Raw genomic sequence first — 24566 nt, forward strand, 5'->3', positions numbered from 1 at the left:
TAGCATCTATACTGTACACACCCATGTGAGGGTTCACACGGTCTCATTCATTCACATTTTTTGTCTACACAATGCCACAGAGGCAGTAGCATCAGAGACGATAAGCATGTGTGTTGATATCAGATAGTCGATGGATTCAGTGAGGTGATGGCGCTGCCTATAGTGTCCACAGACAGTAGCGGTCCATGAGGGGCAGAGTATTTGTATAACCAGCCTTTTTACTAGGTCATAATGTGGGGACTGGGGCACTGCATTATTTAGCCCTGTGTGGCTCCCAGCATGCACTCTGCCCCTGGCCCTCTGGCACAGGGAGAGACAACATGGTATATACGGTCTTGGACAGTCTTTAGAGTTGACCTATATATATATATACAGAGAGAGAAAGATATTGCATCTGGATTTGTATCTAGCCCACAGGATGTATGGCGGGTCATTCATCCATCCATCCATCAATTATTCATTCATCCGCTTGTTCAATAACTCACTTCATCACTCATAAGCTTCCTTTGCTCCCCCCCTCCATCTATCCCCCTAGGGATGCACGGATACCGGTACTGATATAGGATATTGGGTCAATACCAGGCTAAAAAAACAAGTGTATCTATTGCGGGAATGTCCCTGAATCTGATACAAAAATAAGTATACTATGAAGATACTGTTCAGTAAAAGCAATGGATTAGATCAGTACTCTGTTTTGCCTGATAATTAAAGGGAAATTCTGCCCTGAATTTTTTTTTTAACTAATTTACCAGTTTGAGACATGGCTGATTAAATCTCTCAATGTGTCTGGCCAAAGCCATCTCTGCAGTGGCAGGTGTTAATTCAGTAGAGCTATATATCATAATGGCACGTAGCTCTACCCTCACTCAATTTAGAATAACTAATGAGGGGTAATTTGAATGTCCTGATACCTTGATTGTCTTTCTCGATCAGCTTCCCGCTTTCTCTCTCACCAGGTAACGGAGTAACCAGAAGTAAAAGCCCAGCTTCTCCCCTCCCTTCTTATGTTTGGTAGGAGTGACAACCTTTGACTGGCAGCGTCTGACGGCCGCGCCTTTGCGCTTCAGTGTAGTCCTTCGTAAAAGCAGGAAGCTGGAGCATGTGCAGTAGTTTAGGGTTTTGTCTCTGGCCTGACGATACAAAGCTGGCTTGTGAGCTCATTTTACTATAGTAAATACCCAGAGTGGAATTCCCCTTTAATGGAACATGCCAACATTATGCAAAATGCACTTATACCGTCTTCTCCAGAGTCTTCTCCCGCTATACTGGGGGTGACAGTGGCCAAGGATTGTCTGGTAATCAGAAGGTTCCCAGTTAGATTCCAGTTCCTCCTGGGAGCGTGTCGAAGTGTCCTTGAGCAATATACTTAACCCCTAACAGCTCCCAATGAGCAGGTTGGCACCTTGCATGGTTGCCTCCACCGTTGGTGTGTGAATGGGTCAATGTGAGGCATAAATTGTAAAGTGATTTGGATAAAAGAGCTATATAAATGCAGTCCATTTACCCACTCACTCACTCACTCACTCACTCACTCACTCACTCACTCACTCACTCACTCACTCACTCACTCACTCACTCACTCACTCACTCACTCACTCACTCACTCACTCACTCACTCACTCACTCACTCACTCACTCACTCAGCACTCATTAATTCCCTCCCTCTCTACCTCCCTCTATCAGTTGCTCATTCACCCCATCCTGAGTAGCTGAGTAGGCCTGTATCTGCTCTTTAATATAACTGTTTGGCTGATGTGCTGTTTGAGCTGGAGGCAGAGATCAACCTAATGAGACAAAAACACTTTCTCAGCTGCCCTGCTTGCAGCTCCTGTTACTACTCCTACTACTCCTACTACTGGTCAGACTACTGGTCAGACTACTACTTGACCTTACCCCCAGAACCCACCTCACCCCTGCCCACTTTGACAACCTAGGATGGCTTAGAGTAGACGACAGAGTACAGCAACTTGCAATGGGCCTGGTCTACAAGATACACTATACGACTAAGGTACCCATGTACATGTCAAAATACTTCCCAAAGGTCAGTGAATACCACAACCACTACACCAGAGGAAGCTCAACAAATCATGTTAAACCCAGATTCGGCTCAAACAAGGGACTAAACACGTTTCGCAATTATGCCACATCAATGTGGAACGCCCTACTGAAAGCTGTAAAGGAATGTGAATCCCTACCCACATTCAAAACCGCTCTTAAAGAGCACCTACGGGAGGCTGCAATTCGAAACTGGCCACCGTAAATGCCCAAAACCCCCACCACCTCCTAATAGACAGTCTCCTCCCCACCGCATGTATATATTCCCTCCCCGCCGTATGTATATTTCTCTCCCACCCACCCACCCCCTCCTAATGTACAGTCCCCTCCCCATCATATGTATATACTCTGTCAGGATCTAGGGGTAACAGTACTGTATATTTGAATACCGTTTATGTCACAAATGTATCAGTACTAAATACCTATATGTCCCTATGCCATAAATGTCATGTATGTTGTGTATGTCATAAATGTCTATATGAATTGAAAATGGGGGACCCTGATGTAAACAAGACAAACGTCTTTCTCAGGTCTGCATCCCCTTAACAATTGTGTGTATTGAGCCGTACTGTATTGTACCCATTCTGCAATCTGTTAAATAAAGTTTTCATTCATTCATTCATTCATTCATTCATTCATTCATTCATTCATTCATTCATTCATTCATTCATTCATTCATTCATTCACTACTAATACTGCTCCTGTTACTACAGTATTACTACTGCTACTACTACTGCTCCTGTTACTATTCCTACTACTACTACTACTCATGTTACTCCTCCTGCTACTGCTCCTGCTACTACCCCTGCTCCCCCTACTACTCCTGCTTCTCCTGCTACTACCTCTTCTCCTCCTGCTACTACTCCTGTTACTACTCCTGCTCCTGCTCCTCCTCCTACCCCTGCTACTACACTTGCTATTGCTACTACTCCTGCTATTGCTACTACTCCTGCTATTGCTACTACACCTGCTACTGCTACTACACCTGCTATTACTACACCTGCTACTGCTACTACACCTGCTATTACTACACCTGCTACTGCTACTACACCTGCTATTACTACACCTGCTACTGCTACTACACCTGCTATTACTACACCTACTACTGCTACTACACCTGCTATTGCTACTATTCCTGCTACCCTGCTACTACTCTTGTTATTGCTACTACTCCTGCTACTACCGCTGCTGATGCTCCTACTTCTGCTACCTCTCTTGCTATTGCTACTACTGCTATTGGTAATACACCTGCTACTGCTACTACACCTGCTATTACTACACCTGCTACTGCTACTACACCTGCTATTACTACACCTGCTACTGCTACTACACCTGCTATTACTACACCTGCTACTGCTACTACACCTGCTATTACTACACCTGCTACTGCTACTACACCTGCTATTACTACACCTGCTACTGCTACTACACCTGCTATTACTACACCTACTACTGCTACTACACCTGCTATTGCTACTATTCCTGCTACCCTGCTACTACTCTTGTTATTGCTACTACTCCTGCTACTACCGCTGCTGATGCTCCTACTTCTGCTACCTCTCTTGCTATTGCTACTACTGCTATTGGTAATACACCTGCTACTGCTACTACACCTGCTATTACTACACCTGCTACTGCTACTACACCTGCTATTACTACACCTGCTACTGCTACTACACCTGCTATTGTTACTACACATGCTACTGCTACTATTCCTGCTACCCTGCTACTACTCATGCTGTTGCTACTACTCCTGCTACTACTCTTGTTATTGCTACTACTCCTGCTGATGCTACTACTCCTACTACCTCTCCTACTATTGCTACTCCTCCTGCTATTGTTACTACTTCAGCTACTGCTCCTGCTGCTACACCTGTTTCTGCTACTACTCCTGCTACTGCTACTACTCCTGCTACTACCCATACTCCTCATACTACTACTCCTGCTATTGTTACTACTCCTACTACTATTCATGCTCCTCCTCCTCCTCCTCCCAATCCTACACCTGCTCCCGCTACTACCCCTGCTACTGCTCCCGCTACTACCCCCGCTAGCGCTCCTGCTACTACTCCTGCTACTACTCCTGCTACTACCCCTGCTGTTGCTACTGCTCCTGTTACTGCTCCATATTTTAAAAGCACCTGGTCAGCTCCAATGTCAAAGTGGTATATCCTGAAAATGAAGTCAAATATAATTCCAAGATGAACTGAGGTCAAACCTAGCCCTCCCTTCTCCCTCCTCTCCTCTCTCTCTCTCTCTCTCTCTCTCTCTCTCTCTCTCTCTCTCTCTCTCTCTCTCTCTCTCTCTCTCTCTCTCTCTATCTCTATCTCTATCTCTATCTCTATCTCTCTATCTCTCTATCTCTCTATCTCTCTATCTCTCTATCTCTCTCTCTCTCTCTCTCTCTCTCTCTCTCTCTCTCTCTCACACACACATTCATGAATCACACCCACTCTCTTTCTCAACTCCTCCCTGTTGTCTCTCTGTCTCTAGGTGTAATAGAGGGGAGGGCTGATAGAAGACCAACACGCTGCACAGACACTGTGGTACATGATACAGGATCACTTTGTTTTCCCATGCAGAGCAATTGTTGACACTATTGTTGTATTGACACTCACACACATTATAGGAGAGAGAGAGAGATGTGGAATGTAGTACACGCTGGAGGCCTGTGGTGTGTGATGACACAGCAGATGACCTTGCTGCTGTGGTGTGTAAGGTTGACACAGGCCTTCCACTCTGCCACTTTCAGCATGTAGATATGTGTGTGTGTAGGTGTGTGTGTGTGTGTGTATATCAATTGGGCATTTACGTAGTGTGTGTGTCTTTACAGTCATGTGGTATTAGTGTGTATGTGTGTTTGTGTGTAATGTGCATGTAGAATAACTGTTGTTATTAATGCAATGGAAAGTGATGTTTTGGAGCTAGTCTGGACTAAGTGTCTTGGTTTGCAGATCAGAGTTGCCTATAGGCTGTGTAACAAGCACTATCAGCGCCGGACCCGATGATAGTCGGGTTAACTCACCAACCGTTCAGCGCCAGACCAGAGTATAGTCAGGTTTTCATCGTTATTTATTTTATTCGATATTTCCATTCATTACAGGCACACGGACATCTGGGTTAACATGGGGAATCATCCTGAGAATGCCAAAGTGCAATACCGGCCGCATCCACCCAGGTGGCAGTATCGAGCACCCTTTGAAACATTATATCTTGGCCTGTGCGTCGATCAAAAGTCTCCGGTCGGATTTCTATTGGTCGGGCAAGGGGGGCGGTTATAACGGTCGGATTGAGAAGCATGAAATGCTCCCGGTACATGATGTGTGGCGGATTATGTTGGCGACACGATCGACACCAATACTGGGACTCGCGATTAGATAATTGGAATATTCTTTTTGGGCTACATCCTAGTGAAGGTAAGGCCTATATGGTATCAATCCTGCTGTGATCAAACCATGATTTCAGAATATATGTGTGTAACGTTACTCCACAATGTGTGCCGTTGGTGACGGATCAAAGCATCAAAAAACGACCCCCCTCCTACACCCTTTCATGCATTCATGATGAAACATAATACCGATAATATAGATGTGATTTCTAAATAGTAGCGTGTACAGGCGAGAAACGGCAACGTTTTAGTGAATTGTACGTATTGCTGCATAGTGTCGTTTTCTGGGATTAGACAGGATTACTCTAAAACTATAGTCATATTCACCATGGTATAAAACGGGAATGTATGGATGAAAAAATTATTTCTTATTTATTTATTCTTTTTCACATATTGAACGATAGATAGTCGATGTCAAATGGGCTATAGTATTGTATCCATAGCTATAATATAGAATATAGTTATAGCCCTGCAAACACCGCCACATATTCCTATATTTTAGAGCGTCTGCCTTTTAACAACACATCACACATATCGCTGTGGCGTCTAATTGAGTTAAAGGAGCACCGCAAAAAAAACAATGCCGATTTATTTAGCACATAATCTTGCACCCATCCAAAAACTCTAAACAGTTTTGTACATATTAATTTATTTGGACAGTTATTGAGAGTAGATGAATTTGAATATGGTCACCAGTGATGTCATCACAGGGCTCTACGCTAACCTTTTTCCCAAGGAGCACATGTGCTCCTAAATGAAAATATTTAGGAGCACACAAAGAAATTTAGGAGCACACAAAAATATTTAGGAGCACAGTGAAAATATTTCAAGTAAGAGTTTATTAAAAAAAAAATGTAATGTATATTTGTACTGTGCGTGCATGTGCAAACGGGAACGGGACACACATCTGTGCAATAGCACATACCACCAAAGTCACTGGCCTACTGTGTGCATGTGTGTGTATCTGTGTGTGCAAACGGGAATGGGACACAGACATTTGAACTATTAAGTGATTAATGCCTACTGTGGCAAAGTTGTAGCCAACAACTAGGCCTAATAAAAAAGGCAGTGACATTGAACTACTGCTACAAAAGTAACAGTCACTTAACTTTAGCTTTTGCCCATTTTATGCATACAATGCCTATGTTTTGGCTAGTGTTGCTCTTCTAGAAAAATTATCCTTTCAGGGTTGCCTATTGAAATACTGTTGTACACCTCCTCCAGTACAGAAACATTGTTTATGAGTTTGCGTGTCAGGTAGACCATTGATTGACAGTCGATTCTGCCAATTACGTCACACCGCTTGCACCCACCTCTGCTGTTGATAACGCTAGCCAAGTTAGCACACACACATACACACATGCACAGTGGGCCAGTGACTTTGGTGTAGGGGTGTAACAATGCATCGCAATGCATCGATCCTAAGGGGAAAATTCAACTGCATCGATTTGAAAATGTTAGAATCGATTATAATCGCAATTTTAATGTGTACACTACACTAGGGATGGGAATCGAAAACCGGTTCCCGTTGGGACCTAAGTCCGTCAGACAGGAAGTACCATGGTGCAACATACAAATGTGTCCGTGTAGCAACACAAGCCAATACCTACAGGACAGGGGCCCGGGGAGGGAGCTCTGTGTGTCTGTGTGTGTGTGTGTGTGTGTGTGTGTGTGAGACAGAAGTCAGAGGAATAACGACTGTTATTCAATAGATTAAATTAGTTTAAGAATAAAAAAATAAATACATTTTAAGATAATCTCAAATACATTATTTTATTTAAGTGTAGGCTATAGTTAATGTTTTATTTTTTACAGTTTTTGTATTTTTCTGACATGGTAAATGGCTGCTTTTTTATATAGCGCTTTTATCCAAAGCGCTTTACAATTTGTTCCTTACATTTTACCCAATCACTCACACATTCACACAACGACGGCGCAGGCAACCATGCAAGGTGCCAACCTGCTCATCGGGAGCAGTTAGGGGTTAAGTGTCTTGCTCAAGGACACATCGACACGCTGCCCGGGAGGAGCGGGAATCGAACCGGGAACCTCCGGATTGCCAGACGACTGCTCTACCTCCCGAGCCACTGTCGCCCCTGACATGGGGGCTCAACAATAAATGACAATCAGAAATGTCAAGTTGCATGTTGTTATTCTAACCAGCTTAGTTCTGTTGCATTTCCAATTTATTTATTTAAATTATAAATTGATCAGGTATCGATAAGAGAATCGATAAAGAATCGAATCGATAAGCAGAATCGATAATGGAATCGTATCGATAAAATCCTATCAATTCCCATCCCTACACTACACAGTGTTATGTTATTCTCATGTCCGTTACAGCCAACACAACAACATACGCTACTGCATCAACGTTATGATTAACAAAGCAAGGCATTCGTTTTGTTGCATTAACGTTATATTACTATTGCTATCGAGGAATGTAGGTGTTCTAAAATCTATTGCTATTGGTAAGACTAGAATAAGTTACATTAACTTAATGTTACTGTCTCGGAAAAGTCTTGCGTAGCGCAATGGCGGACTTTCCGGAAGTAAAAAAGCAAATGAGAGCTTCCGATTGGTCATTTCCTTTCTTTCACGTCACTCTACTGTGATTGGACCGTTGGCTTGAGTGCAATGTGGGACTTGTAGTTTTTGAACGATTAGCAGCGGAGAGAAAAAAGCACGGCTGTGGTTGTAATCTTCACTCGCACACTGTGCGAGTAATTGATTTTTCCGGTTCGCACACACATATTCTTAGGGGCAAATGCGAGTAAAATGGCCGCACTGTAGAGCCCTGCATCAGGGACATTGCATCCTTGTGTTGTGTTAATTACAGCTAAATTAAATGATAAGGTAGCAGTCCCTATAAGACAATGTTTTCATCTACGCCATTTCATGGAGCTGTAATTAACACAAGGATTCAATGTCCCAGATGACATCACTGGTGGCCATTATTCAAACGAATTTACTCTCAATAACTGACAAACTAAATGAATGTGTGCAAAACTGTGTGTGAGATTATGTGTGAAATAAATCGGCATTGTTTGTTGGTGAAGTGCCCCTTTAAGAGAGAGAGAGAGTTTATAATGTGGACTCTGTTTGTACTGTCTGCTCTGCTTACCTAGCAATGTGGTGGTATATTCACATACAGTGTCTTAGAGAAGTATCCGCACCCTATGAAATGTTTTATTTTTTAAAGCTTGATCTTACACTCAACCTCTAATAGAGATCTAACCTCTAATAGAGTTACTAAGAAATAGTCAAGAGACAGAGCTAATTATTAAACATGCATGCATAACATGTCAGATACCAGTTAGCCGTTAAAGCAGCGAGAACTAGCCTGGATGTGTCTCCAACTAAATGTGAGGAATTCTTAAAATTCTTCATAAACAAAGTTGAGGTAATCAGAAATAACATCACACCACCTACACGTAGCTTAGATGTCTCACCGCCCTGTTCATCCACCTTGGCCTGTTTTCAACCCATCACCCTCTCTACTCTCACACATATAGTCTCAGCCATGAAACCGACACCTCCCCCTTGACATAGTTCCCTCTGTTCTTCTCAAAGAAGTATTTCACACAACTGGCCCCAGCATCCTCTCTATCATTAACACCTCCCTAGTAACTAGTAACCTTCCAACCTGCTTCAAATATGAAGTGGTCCAGCCCCTTCTGAAAAAACACAACCTAGACTCCACCCAGATCAATAATTACAGGCCAATCTCCAAGCTCCCATTCCTATCAAAGGTCCTTGAAAAGGCTATTCTCTCCCAGCTGTCTCCCTACCTGCACTTGAACAACATTTCAGTCAAGTTTCAGAGCCAACCACAGCACAGAATCTGCCCTGCTTAAGGTCACCAATGACATGCTCCTCACTACCGACAACCGCGACTGTGCTGTTCTTATGCTTTTAGACCTCAGTGCAGCTTTCGACACTATAGACCATGTTATCCTCATCGACCGTCTCCACCAGGCAGTTGGTGTCAGTGGCACAGCCCTATCATGGTTCACCTCCTACCTCAGTGATAGAAGCTTTTCCGTTAATATCAGAAACTGCTCCTCCCCCTCCGCCTCCCTATCTTGCGGGGTTCCACAAGGCTCCATCATTGGCCCTATCCTATTCTCCCTATATATGCTGCCCCTTGGTCTGATCATTAAAAAAACACAACCTCTCTTTCCATTTTTATGCCGATGACACTCAGGTCTATCTCTCCATGAAACCCAACAATATAAACAATCTCGACAGTCTTCGTTCCTGCCTAGATGACATCAAATGCTGGATGGCACACAATTTCCTACAGCTTAACCAGTCAAAATGTGAAATCCTCCTTTTCGGCCCCCCAAACCAAACCAGTGTCATCGCCAGCAGCCTGGGTAACCTGTCTGCGCTAGTCCAGCCCTTTGTAAAAAACCTGGGCGTGCTCTTTGACCCAGAGTTTACTTTCAATAGTGTAAGATCCTGATCAAACTGGCCAGTATCACGTCTTCGTCTGGTTGGCTCTCCATCCAATTCCTCTGCGTTGTGTCATTTTAATGGTCCTGACGTCTCCGATACTGGCGGATAAGATCCTTATCTCCCCCGTTAGTGCAATCCATAAACCATAATAATTCTCCACCTCCGTAAGAATCCGACACTTCGACAACGTGAAATACCTTACAAGGAAAAGCGTGGTTTTATTGCTATAAACAGAACCTCATAATCAGATGTTATCAGATGTTATCAAATTGTATCGTCCTTGAAGAGTCTATTCAAATTGTATCGTCCTTGAAGAGTCTATTCTAATGATCTTTCGGTGTGTTCGTCTATCGTCCTTTTGTTATTCAGTCCAATAGTGGTCAGGCCTGTTCGTTAGCCGAGACCATCCTCGTGGTAGCCGAAGCTAATGTTGATGTGGCATTCTTCCTCCCCCCCCCCTCTCAATGAGAGGAGAGAGTGTCTGTGTGATCTCAGTCCTACTCGCTCTTGGTCAGATTCTAGTCTGCCCTACCCGGAACCACTGTCAGCTTTATAGGATCTTCGTCATAACTATGATAGCCCACCCCTTTCTGGTTGTCATGTGCCGCGTTGTCATGACAACTGCGTTAATAACCTTTCACACCATTAAAAGTTTCATTAAGATGAACCTCTCTCCCTCCTGCTCTGGGAGACACTCGCTCTTATCTCAGATGTTCCTACAAGGAATGTCAACACACATTCTCTCGCTGGCAGTGTGCCTCACAACAATCACCCTGCTCTACTGAACCACCGTCTCCTGCTTCCATGCACATTACATTTCGATCTCACCGTCTTAGCTGTGATCATCTCCCCCCAATCTATACATCACATACATTGAAAAAGCACCCCAAATCCTTCATTAGGCAGGTAAACTCTGTGGTGAAGGCAGGGTACAAAATAAGTACACGCCCAGCGCCATTGGCTTGTAGATTTATTGTTTGGCGATTAGAATTTAAGGTCTGCCCGCCACCTGGCGGCTAACAAAATACACTGCATCTACGTAATGGGTCGGCTGTGCTCGGCGTCAATATGATGCGGCGGTGGTGAGTTGAAACTGTGTGTGTGTGTGTGTGTGTGTGTGTGTGTGTGTGTGTGTGTCATGTGTCCGTTCTAATGTTTACAAACAATGAACCTTTAAATGTAAATGAGATGCGCTCTGCTCATGAGGTCAAGTTTGTAACATGAGACGCACATGAGGTCTTACATCACCCGTTCTTTAGCCTACAAGAAAACCCTGCAATCGCGTTTTTGATTGTGCTCTGATATTTTACTATTTCGCATTTGATTTGACCAAATATGTGGAGGCATATTCCCTGCAACAGGTTCAAAGATAACTTCACATTTATTGGCAATTCGTTTCCTTATATCGCTTCCTCCAGGGTTCCAACTTGTGTTGACAAAATGCAACCCTGCTCAGCTACGGAGAATCAGCGCTCTCTCTCTAGACTAGAAAGGTGCACTCAGTAGAGCACAGATGTCCGCCAGGGCGGCAGCCACACATAATAATAATAATAGATTGGATTTGTAATGCACTTTTTGTTCACTGGGATCCCAAAGTGCTACACTACATGGTTAAAACAGTTAAAAAAATAGAAATAAAATAGTTATTAGTAAAACAAATAAAATAAAATACAGAATAAAAATAAGATAAAAATAGAACATAGTTAATTAAAAACATAGTATAAACAGACAATTTAAAAACAAGCGCAATAAAATTAAAATAAAAGCTAACAGTCAAAGGCCTTTTTGAACAGGTAGGTTTTCAGGCCTGCCTTCTCTCTCTATCTATCTATCTATCTATCTATCTATCTATCTATCTATCTATCTATCTATCTATCTATCTATCTATCTATCTATCTATCTATCTATCTATCTATCTATCTATCTATCTATCTATCTATCTATCTATCTATCTATCTATCTATCTATCTATCTATCTATCTATCTATCTATCTATCTATCTATCTATCTATCTATCTATCTACCTCTCTCTCTCTCTGTTCAATGATTTAAAGTGGCCAAACGTTACAATATAAATACTAATTGGATTTTTGGCTGGTAAAAAATCTGCCCGGCTGGTAGTTTTTAAAATCTACCAGCCAAATGGCTGGTAAGTCAAAAAGTTAAGTTTGTTCCCTGGGTGAAGGGGTGTTTCTTCTAGCTCCGGTCCATAGCTATAGGATCAAGGCCATTCTCTCCCCCTCAGACCTTGAAAGACTCATTCACGCTTTCATATCCTCAAGATTAGACTATTGTAACTCCCTGTATGTACCTGGGGCTTAATAAGTCAACCATAGCCCGGCTACAACTACCCCAAAACGCTGCTGCTAGACTGCTCACAGGTACCCAGAAGAGAGGTCACATCACCCCTGTTCTTGCCTCCCTTCACTGGCTCCCGGTGCGCTACAGAATAGAATTCAAGGTTCTCCTATTGGTCTACAAAGCCCTTAATGGTAAGGCCCCTGCTTACCTAGCAGACCTCCTCACCCCCTATACCAACGCCAGGGCCCTCAGATCGGCTGACAATGGTCTCTTAACCACCCGTAGGTCTAATTTCAAGTCTAGGGGAGGGCATGCTTTTGCGATCGCAGCTCCTGACCTCTGGAACAGCATCCCCATGTCCATTAAATCTTCCCCCTCCATTGAGTCTTTTAAATCGAAACTCAAAACCCACCTATACCGCCTGGCCTTCCCTGACTCACTTTGACTCTTGCCTTGCTTGTTGACGTGTTGTTTTGTTTCCTTGTCTATCTGTTGGTTGTCTATTCTGTTTATTCTATACTTTTCTTTGTTCTTAGCTATGTGAAGCACTTTGGTTGACAAGTGTCATGTCTAAATGTCCTAAATAAATTTGATTGATTGATGTCATAATTATAATCACCCCAAGTCTTTATACATCAAACTGGCACATACAAATACTTTGCCTTTTTGTGTGGCCACGCCCACTTTTGGGGGAAACACAAGACACTGGACCTCATTCGCCAACATTGTCGTAAGCTTCCTCTTACGACAACCTTGTTGGAAGTTCATAAGAGAAAACCTACGCCAGTTACCCCCGGATTCATCAACACATTGGGTGTACACATCGACAATAAACTCAATGGGTCAAAACACGCAGAGGCACTCTACAAGAAGGGCCAGAGCCGACTACTTCATCAGAAGGCTGAGATCCTTCAACGTCTGTACAAGGATGTTGAGGATGTTCTACGAGTCGGTGGTGGCGGGTGCCTTCTTGTACGCTGTGACCTGCTTGGGCAGCGGACTGAGAGCGGGGGATGTAAACTGGCTGGATAAGCTGGTCAGGAAGGCCAGTAACGTGGTAGGGGTGGAGCTGGACTCTCTAGCGTTGGTGGCGGAGAGGAGGAGCCTTGCTAAGCTCCATGCCATCAGGGACAACCCCTCCCACCCACTATACACAGACTTGGCTGACAGAAGGAGCATGTTCAGTGCTAGACTAAGGCTGCGTCCCATTCCTCACCTTGGCCTTACGGCTTGGCCCTACCCCTTGGCCCTACCCCTCGAGTCACCCTTCAAAGCGGAGCCACAAGGGGTGAATTGCACTACAAATTGGGACAGCACTAGGGCTGTCTTAAATACTTCGAAGCTTCGAAGCTTCGTTCGATGGCACAAGCTTCGAACATTAAAAAAAAATCGAAGTAAAAAAATAAAAATAATAATGTATTCTTTTTTTGCCTCCAAAATCTTGCGCCTCCATTCCAATGAAACGAAAGTAAGCGGCGCCTTCCCGCCTCCATTCCAATGAAACGAAAGTAAGCGGCGCCTCGACTCCACCTCTCTACAACAAGCACGTGGAGATTATCTGTGTTGAAAACAACAAGGACATGTGCAGCAGACATGTCGACGAAGAAGTCATCAGACGTGTGGTTACACTTTAAAATATGCAAAGACAATGCCCAAAAAGCAGAGTGCCAGATATGCCAGAAGAAAATGGCATATCACAACTCTACAACAACTTTGTCAAATCACCTAAAAAACGTAAGTGTCGTTGTACACGACGGCGACGCCACACAAAACATTAATAAGGCTATGCCTAGCTGCTATGACTAATGTGTTACCAAGTTGGCTAATTTAATTGTAATCATCTGCTTTTGTAGGTGCATTGTCTGATATAATTATAAATTATAAATTAAATATAATATAATTGTTTGCTTGATAGACGAAGGTTCCAACATAATTATGTAATGTCATGTCGTTGGCTGTGAGAGCAGCCCCACTGCACCCAGGCAGCGCAGCCGAGTGAAACCTTGTTGGCATGCGTCACAGTCACGAAAGGGGCTACTTAATTAATTAATCCAATCCACTTTATTTATAGAGCACATTTAAAAACAACAAAGTTTACCAAAGTGCTGTACAAGTCCCACAACATAAGATAAAAAAAATATATATATATTATAATTCATATTTTATTTTTTATTTTTATTTTTTTTCTCGAAGCTTCGAATTAAAATCGAAGCTTGGCCCCGAAGCTTCGATTGCTAAAAAAAGCTTCGAAGGTCAGCCCTAGACAGTACTAGCACTCAGTTGCCGACAGCATAATGACGCAACTCACCCACACACTGACTGTTTACATTACTTACAGGCAGCTTACATCAGAAGGACCATGAAGCTTGCTCTGCATACCATGTAAATTATATCTAATGTCTTCAGTGTTTATGCTTGTATAAAATGTTTTTGGTATCAAACTCTTGACATTTTAATCAAATTGTAGTCAGGTTCTTTATATTCATACAGTATGTCAGTCAAATAGAAAATGAATGGGTGAGACTATAATAAAGCATATACAGTAGTACTACATGGTATTGCATGGTACTACATGGCATTATAGCCATACTACTGATATAACATAATATGACCATGGTAGTACAGGGTACAACATGGTATTGCAGGTTAATACAGAGTACTGCAGTGTATTACATGGTACTGGTAGTGGTAGTACATATACACTTTTTACTTCTAGGTTATCTTGATATAAATTATATAAAGAGAATGCAAATATTAACAATTGTAGAAAATACAATTTAATAAATTAATTAATACAATACCCACACTATTGTTCTGGCATTTTGTCAACCATGCGTTGAAACAGGGCCAAGAAGCGATCTGTTTTCCTCCCCCTCAAATGTATATACTCTCTTTTAGAAACTCTGTCTCTTAAACAGTACTGTAAATGTGTATATCTTGTATGTCATAAATATCTGGATGTAACAGTACTGTTTATCTGTATGTTATAAATGTTATGATGAATTGAAAATTAGCGGGAACGCGCAAAACAGAGCCGTAGGGCCAAGGGGAGAAATGGGACGCAGCCTAACACTCCCAAGATGTAGCACTGAATGGCACACTTCATTCCGACAGCCATCAGACTTTATAATGCATCAATGTACCTCACTGCATCACTGAGCACAGGGTGACAGTACCATATTCCTGGACTTTTACTTTGAAACCAACATTGTACAATTCTACACTTTACTGTACACTTACTGTACTGTATATTTCTGTATATTTTTACTGTATATTCTATATTATAATGTATATACATAACATAGGAAATGTATATCCCGGACCATATTTTATTCTTTAGGCTTATTTTTATTCTTATTCGTGACTTTGTTTTTGTCTACCTAAATGTGAGCGATTTGTAGTACCAAATTTCCCTCGGGATGAATAAGTAAGGGATAATGTATAGCTACGAGGTCATTGTCGCAAAATAATTGACCGACACAGAGTTTAGAACACCGAGGCGCAGCCGAGGTGTTTTAAACGTCAGTGAAGGTCAATTATTTTGCGACAATGACAGAGTATAGGCTATATTATCCCGCTTATTACATGGCTAACTTACTAACAATATACCTAATTCATCGACAAGACGAGATCAAATGCAGACGCAGTTGTTCTGTGGCTCTGTCAGCCCAAATAAAGTGATTATTATTATCGGCAGCCGGCAGGTCTGTGGTCTGATTGCATGACTGAGTGCAGCTGTGCATATGCTGATCAGCACTGATACAGTGTGTGTAGTGGGCTTGATTGGTCCAGCTGCGCACAGCGGTCATTATTGTTTGGCAGAGGTCCGTTATCGAGTAATATCGGACCTCTGACGAGCGCTATTGACCAATCACAAGCAAGCATTTCGGCGAATGTGAAAACGCCATGTAATAAAGTATTTATATTCTATTCTATTCTATCAACGCGTGGAGTTTTTTTTTTTTTTTTTTTTTTTTTACTTTGACCAGTCAGCTGGTTCTTTTAGCGTTTATCGCTTTTTTCTGGTCAAGCATGACCGACAGAAACAGGTTGAATGGGGGTATAGATTGGGGGAAAGACACTCTGAGAAAGTACGGCTTGTCCGGGAGTCGAACTCGCTACCCCAGATCCGTGACGCGCACGGTTGTCCCCGACGCCGAAATAGCGTTCGAGGTACGCGGTGAGCTACTGGAGCTCCCTGTGGAGAGGTTCTTTTAAGTTGCCAAAATGATCACAGCTGTGATCCCTGAATGAAGTACGTCACTCATTCTCAAACTGGAAGCTCGTTCTCGTACACCTGAATTTGCATACAGACACGCCCTGACGCGTCTATTCTTTCCCCAATACATTTCCAGTTCCGCGTTCGCGTTGTGCGTTCTGATTGGCCACGGAGGTTTCTGGTGCGATCTGATTGGCCACAGACGTTTCTGGTCATGTGACATGTGCGCCCAATCGCGTGACGCGCCCATTTCCGCCCCGAACAGCAGCAAACTACCTAACGCCTAGTTTATCACTGGTTAAGCTTAGGCGACTCTTTCGAAGTTGGTTACGGTTAGAGTTTGGAATCAGGGCTGGCGTTCTATCGCCATGCTCTAAGACAAACTCTAACCTTAACCAATTTCGAAAGAGTGCCTAAGCTTAACCGGCGAAAGAACTTGCCGTCACACGATTGGCGCGACCAGAAACGTCAGTGGCCAATCAGATCGCAGAACGCGAACGCGGAACTGGAAATGTATTGGGGAAAGAATTCAGGCCGCCCTGACAGCTCCTTATAAGGCCAGGGCCGTGTACGAAACAGAAGCGAGAGGGTCAGCATTGCATCTGTGATGTGCTGATCCCCGTATTCAACAGACTGTTGACTGGAACCCGTAAGAGAGACCACATCACCCCTGTCCTTGCCTCCCTTCATTGGCTTCCAGTACACTACAGGATAGATTTTAAGGTTCTCCTATTTGTTTTTAAAGCTCTTAATGGTCACCCCCCCTCCTACATCTCAGACCTCCTATCCCCCTATTCCAACACCAGGTCCCTCAGGTCAGCCGATCAGAGGCTCCTGACAGTCCGGAGGTCTAACCTCAAGCTCAGGGGGGGCCGTGCCTTTGCTGTTGCAGCCCCTGCACTGTAGAACAGCATCCCCACCTCCATTAGGCTTGCCCCCTCGATAGATGCCTTCAAATCTAGGCTCAAGACCCACTTCTACCTACTAGCCTTTCGCGTTCACTGACTCATGCCCCATTTTCCTGTGTGCTTGCCTGTGTGCCCTCCCATAAAACGGAGTGTGATTGTTGTCAATATGTATCTATGTATCTACCCTCTGTACAGCACTTTGGTTGACACGTGTCATGTTAAATGTGCTATATAAATAAATCTGATTGATTGATTGATTGAGGTACCGCAGAAGCGATTTGCGACCACAATTGGATTCAATTCAAATGTATTGTCATCATACAGCACACTATAGCTATAGTGGAATAGACTGTATTCATATTCCATATTTATACCGTCTTGTTGTGCCCTCCTGGCCACCTGCCTCAGCGCACACGTGCATACTGTATAGCCGGCGTGCGTAATGAATGAACAGTAGGCTTATTATTATTCTAATGACTTGTTTTATTAGGAGATTGCAGATACTGTATGCGCTGCCCTATAATAGTAAAGGCTTCCTGGCCACCTGCCTCAGTGCACACACACACACACACACATACTCTATAGCCTGCATATGTAATGAATGAACAGTAAGCTTATATTACATATATTATTCACATTGGTGAATGAGACCCACTGTTCCTATTGACCGCCATTGTATTTGACCTTTATAAAAAATCGGCAGAACGCTTACATTGTTTGAAACGTTTGTTTTGTTAGTGCATCATGTTAAGTAAAGTAATTACTTTCCAACCCTGGCCGTCATTGAGCCTTCACACCATTGTGAAAAGTTAGGTTTGATCTGTTTTCAGGCTCCTTCAGTCTTTCCTCTGGTAATTCCCCATTCAGCTGCAGGATATTTCCTCATTTCTGTCACAATGGTGGGGGTGTTGGACCCAGGTGCAGGACGAAGGAGACAGATGAAGGTTCCAAGAGTGTTTATTAAAGGCAGTCTAAACAAACATGCAGTTCAGTTTGAATAAAATACAAATTAAAGGCTTGAAACTAGAAACTAGAGGCAAAAGAAACAAGGGATACTAGAGACTGACTATGTAGACTAAAACAGAAGACTGATGACTGAAGAAACTTGACAAACAGAATACACACTAACCTCGAACAATGACACCACAAGGACTGAACATAAAAACAGGACTGCTATATACAGAGGGTAATTGACAAACAAGACACTGATTTGGGCTGCTTACAAATGGAGACACCTGGGAGGGAAACAGACTAACAAAGAAATACAGGAAACCGAACCAAGGATGTACAGTACAACTATGGAAAAACAAGACAGGAAACAAAATACAAGACACTGGGGCAGAACAAGAATACTACAAAGACTAATACTAAACAGAGAACATAATACAAGAAGACTGGACCAAGACGAGAGAAACATAAATACATGAAAATACTAAACCAACAGGGGAACATGAACGGGAGGGAGAGAGAGAGAGAGAGCAGAGGAGAAAGAACAGAAAGAGAGGCAGAATGAGTGGGGGAATCAATGTCCATGGCAGAGGTTGGGGGAACAGAGTGAGAGGAAGTCCAAGGCCTGGCAGAAAAGGCAGTCCATTGCCAGGCAGGAAGGGCAGCTTGTTACAATTGAGTTGTTTCCCCCCCAAAAAAAGGCGTGATGATCAATTCTGTGAGGATGACGTATTGCCGGTCTGATATAGGTATAGAAGTGAAAGTACAGATGTGTGCAATTTGCTGTGACTTTTTCATTGGACATGACAAAGTCACAGAAATGTCACCTCTCTGTACATTCACTTCTAGTGACAGGAGGATGATGATTCATGTTGTCTTTGCTCAGTGACTGGACCTGAACATCAACTACATATCATACTGTGTTTGAGTATTTTGACGGAGAGTCCACTATACACCTAAAATCCCATTAATTCAAGTCCCATTCATATTTAATGAGGGCCATTGGTGTCTGCTTTGTTAGCAGGAAAGACTATAATATCACAAAAGACCACTTAAGAGTGGCTCGATTTCACATATTTAGTATAAGACCATGCTGATACTCTAGTTTCATAATATGATACCAGTATCTTCATGCTAGCTTAAATAACTGAGCATGCTAGTGCCCGTTAAAGATGGCTGATCAACTGGCAGGATATCTGTAACAGACACACCGATACTGATAGACGGTGTAGGGCTGGGAAAAAAATATCACATCACAATATTTTCTCATCACAATGAGTTTTGATGGTGTAATAGTATTTGACTGTAATATGTACAATGTGATATGACATCTTTTGTACGTCTTTATCTTGTAATACAATTGTCATGATACAATTGTTCATTCAAAATGGTCTGTTTAATTGAACTTTTGAATACTACCGCAAGGAATCTGTTTTGATTAACTTATATATTTCTTTTTACGATATTAATATATCGTGGATCAAATCAAATAACATTTATTTGTAAGTGTCATGGTTTTTGCCTTATTTCATCTTCCTGTGAGGGATAGCTGTCAATCACTGGTCTCTGTGGGTCGGCAGGTGTGTGGGCTTGATTGCACCTGATTCAGTGCAGCTGTGCCTATATGGAAAAGCTGAGTCTATTTAAGTTTGAATCTTGCAGTGATAACTGCTTTTTCATTTCCTAGTGTTGGCTATCCTTCTGGCCACGCTTGTTATATTGAAGTGTAGTGCTGATCTCTGCCCTACTCAGAATTTAGCCTTTATTTGTAGCCATTCTTGTTTTGGGCTACTGGCTTTATTTTACACTTTTTTATAGAGGCTGAGCCTTTTAAGGTTGTGTTTCTTTTGGAACTGTCTTTGCCAACTACGGCACATAAACTCCCTTAGTGGAGGTTTATTGTTTTACGTTTCCAATATAAATTCCGTTATTAGGAGGTGCCTTTGTGGCTTATTTCTTTTTCTACTATACCTCTTTATTGAGTGTTGTCCTGTTTTTTGGACTTGATTTATTTTCTTAAATACTCACTTTGAGGCTTCCACCTGTAAAGGTTGTTTTGTGTTGTTTATTTTCCCCCTTCTCCTTAATGTCTGCGTAAGCAGTTTAGTGGTTATTCGTTACACAGATAACTTAAAGAGTCCCTATTATCTGCTTGTGACCCACACACACCCGCAGCCCTCACAGTAAGGCCCGACAACACACGTTAATGTCCCCATGGGCCGGACACGTCTTCTTTAAACAAGTCAAGAAGAGACATCACAATAAATCAAGAACAAAACAAAAACACCATGAAGTCCAATTCTTTTTTTTTTAATAAATGCGTGAGCCCGAATGCCAACATGATTCTCGAGCCGAGTCAGAAGAATCGAATGATCGACAGTGTCAAAGGCTGCACTGAGATCAAGCAATAAGAGCACATAATTTAGGTTTGAGTCGAGAGAGAGCAGTAAGTCATTTGTGACTTTGGTAACCGCCGTTTCGGTGGAGTGTAACGCTTGAAACCCACCAGGCACGGGTGCAAGCACTCGTGGGTGTCGTGCGAGAACAGCGCATGTGGCTGTCCACACCGAGTCAGACTTCAGAGCGGCGAAAGTGCACGCAGGAAGGCACATTTATATTGGAACAGCTGTAAATGCCTAGTCTATATGCGAAGTCAGTCCCCGTTCGAAGATCTTTTAAAGATTTCCAGTTCCAGTGTTCTATTGTCCATTTTGCAGGTATAACCAGTTATTATCTGATTAATTAGAATGTTAGAAATACATTTTAGAAATCAGTGTGACTGTGCTCCTGAAAAAGTATAGTATGGTTTATTTGTATTGGGAAAGATACAGACACTAGCATTAGCTGGTTGAACAACATCTATATGTGTGGTAATAATGCAGATATTGAGTGTATTTCTGTGAAAATGTGTATGGTGCACGCCTCTCAATCCAACCAAAGCAATTCAATTTGCTTCCCGCCCGCGAGTCGCCCGCCCGCCCGCCTCACGCCCGCGTCCCGTGCCTGGTGGGGTTTGTGCGTAAGGCTCTAAAGCCAGATTGAAAAGATTCATTAAGATTATTGCTTGATCAGTGGGATCGAATCCAGCTGCGGTACCTCCGGCTTGGTCGACCGTCCATACTGACACAATTGGCAGTGTCAGCGGGTGGGAAAGCCGGTGGGGTGGGTCCTGGTCGTTGTAAACAGCGACTCCTACAGTTTGGTTGGGGCGCCTGCACAGCGAGGGAAGGATCTGGGGGAGGTAGTGTGACCCTTCCACACGTTACACTTCCCCAGTGAGAGTCCGCGCTGCCAGGTGAAAAGAAGCGGTGGGCTGGCTACACATGTGTCGGAGGAAGCATGTGATAGTCTCCGCCCTCCCAGACCGACGGTAGGGGGTAGAGTGCGTGACATTGATTGATTGATTGAAAACGTTATTAACAGATTGCAGAATGGGTACAGTACAGTACAGCTCAATACATACAATTGTTAAGGGGATGTTGCAGACCAGAGAAAGACTTTCGTCTTGTTTACATCAGGGTCCCCCATTTTCAATTCATCATAACATATATGACACACACAACATACAGATAGATAGTACTGCTACATCTGTACATTTATGACATACCAGATTTGCAAATACAGTACTGTTTGTGATACAAAAAGTGTCCAGAAAAGAGTGTATATACATTTGACGTAGAAACTGTACATTGGAGGAGGTTGGGTAGGTGGGGTGGGGTTGGGGGGGGGGGGGGGGGGGACTGTACATTGGAGGTGGGGGGGGGGGGGGGGGGGGGGTAGGGGTGGGTGGGGGACACTGTACACTGTACATTGGAATACTGACAAAGCCATACTTGGTCATTTACTGTACAACTGGGTTAGGACATTTGTAGGGGCCAGTTTCGAATTGCAGTCTCCCGTAGGTGTTCTTTGAGAGTGTTTTTGAAAGTGGGTAGTGATTCACATTCCTTTACAGCTTTGGGTAGGGCATTCCACATTGATGTGGCATAATTGCGAAACATGTTTAGTCCCTTGTTTGAGCCGAATCTGGGTTTAACATGATTTGTGGAGCTCCCTCTGGTGTTGTGATCGTGGTATTCACTGACCTTTGGGAAGTATTTTGACATGTACATGGGTACCTTGGTCGTGTAGTGTATCTTGTAAACCAGGCCCATTGCAAGTTGCTGTACTCTGTCATCTACTCTAAGCCAGCCTAGGTTGTCAAAGTGGGCAGGGGTGAGGTGGGTTCTAGGAGTCAGGTCAAGCAGTAGTCTGACTAGGGGGATTGGGAATTGGCATAACGACTAACATTGGGATGGGAGAAAAATGGTAAAAAGGAGGGGGAAAAATATTTTTGTTTGATAGATGGTCAGTAAGTTGCGTTGCGACAATCCGTTCTAATATTTTGGATAGGAACGGAAGATTGGAGATGGGTCTGTAATTTTTCAAGATCAGAGGGTCGAGGTTTGGTTTTTTAAGTAGTGGTTTAATGATGGATGGTGGATGACGGTATTGTAAAAATACATACCATTGCATGGATCCATGACGATAAACCTTTCCATCCTAGATCGGTCATATGTCAATATACATTATATTTAGTAATCTAGCTGGCACTTTTACCCAAAGCGATTTACAAATTGTGAACAATAAGTCAACAGGCAGGGTACACCTCTAAGTGGTATTGTTCATCAAACAGTGTCGAGTGCTACACTCTGAGTGCATAGTAGTATAGACACAATTAGCATAATAGGTAGTAATATGTCAAATGTAAATATAGGTATAGTAGATAGATAGTAGTATAAACATAGTACCAAAGTACTTAATAGTGAAACACCGGTGACAGAACAAATATTGTGTACCGCCTGGCTACTTTGCCGTGGGAATCTTGTGAGGTTAAATATTGATTATGGAGGCAGTGTGGTGATATCAGAATCGTCACAACAAAGAATAATTTTTTGTCCCACTCCTAATTATTATGGGTCGGGCTGTACTTTATTGTTCATATTTACTTAGAGTGCCAGTACTTCTCGATGGGACCACACCCATGGGTTTAGTTTAGTTAGGGACATAGCAAATCCTCTGTTATTTCAACACACCTTTAGAAAAAAAAAAGAAGGGTGCCCTACTGCCCTGTCTTTCCCACGGCCAGGCGGGCGGCGAGCGGGACACCTTGCTACTGCCATGTTGTTGTTGCAGCTCCGCTGGAATAGGCTGCAGCTGGTCCGTACTCCTCTGTGCTCCTCCTTTTCCACCCCTCACCCCTCCCCACCCTGCAGTCATGTCCACTCCAGCTGAGCAGAATTCACCCTGGGGAGGATGAATGTGCAGTAACCATGGTAGTGGAAAATACGTTATATAAGCACTGTTTTTTTTAATGTGACTCCTGGATCATTGTGTGTGTCTGTGTGTGCATGTGCGTCTCTCTCTCTCTGAGCGTGTGTGTGTGTATGCGTCTGTCTGTCTGTATGTGTGTGCGTCTTTGTGTGTTTGTGTGTGTGCGTGCAAGTGTGATGATGTGTGAGTGTGTGTGTGGGCTGTCATTGTTTATCTGGACCATTGAGGGGAGCAATGTGCCAACATCAGTTGGACTCACCTGGGGCCAGTCTCTAGGGGTCATACAGCCTTTGACTCTGTGTGTGTGTCTTTGTCTGTCTGTGTGAATGTACATGATTGTGTGCATATGCATGTATCATTGTCTATGTGAGTGTGTATGTATTATTGTGTGTCTGTTAGGACTGTCATTTGTCCCTAAGTATATAATTTGCATATGAATTGGCTGAAATAAGGCAAAGTATTATGAAATTAGAATATTACAATACAATTGACATATTATCACATCAAAACAGGCATAAAAGGCTTACGATTATTACAATTGTAATTAACAGGTTTATTGTGTGTGTTGTATTTGCTATTGTATTATGAATTCATAAGGCGTATATATTGTATTGTATTATGAATTTGATTAGGGTTTTTATTGTTGTTTTAATTGTCTGTATGACATGTAAATGTTGTGAGTGTATAAGTCTGTAACTGTATTTTATGTGTTATGGACCCCAGGAAGAATAGCCCCAGCACTGCTGTGGCTAATGGGGATCCAAATAAACTTATAACTTATAACTTATTATGGGATGTACCAATAGGAAACTATCATTAGACATTAGCCTACCTGTACCAATAGGAAACGTATCATTACATTAGCTTACCTAATACCAATAGGAAACTATCATTAGACATTAGCCTACCTGTACCAATAGGAAACTATCATTAGACATTAGCCTACCTGTACCAATACGAAACTATCATTAGA

The 24566-nt window shown here is 42.8% G+C and overlaps 1 protein-coding gene across 2 annotated transcripts in view; it reads left to right on the plus strand.

Annotated features, from left to right (window-relative positions):
• Positions 1 to 24566, plus strand: part of ppp2r2ba (protein phosphatase 2, regulatory subunit B, beta a) — a gene marked incomplete at both ends in the record, with an annotated part of 189543 nt that overhangs the window by 528 nt on the left and 164449 nt on the right. The window lies entirely within an intron of this gene.

The sequence above is a fragment of the Notolepis coatsorum genome, assembly GCF_963971535.1.
Source record: "Notolepis coatsorum genome assembly, chromosome: 16".
Lineage (NCBI taxonomy): Eukaryota > Metazoa > Chordata > Actinopteri > Aulopiformes > Paralepididae > Notolepis > Notolepis coatsorum.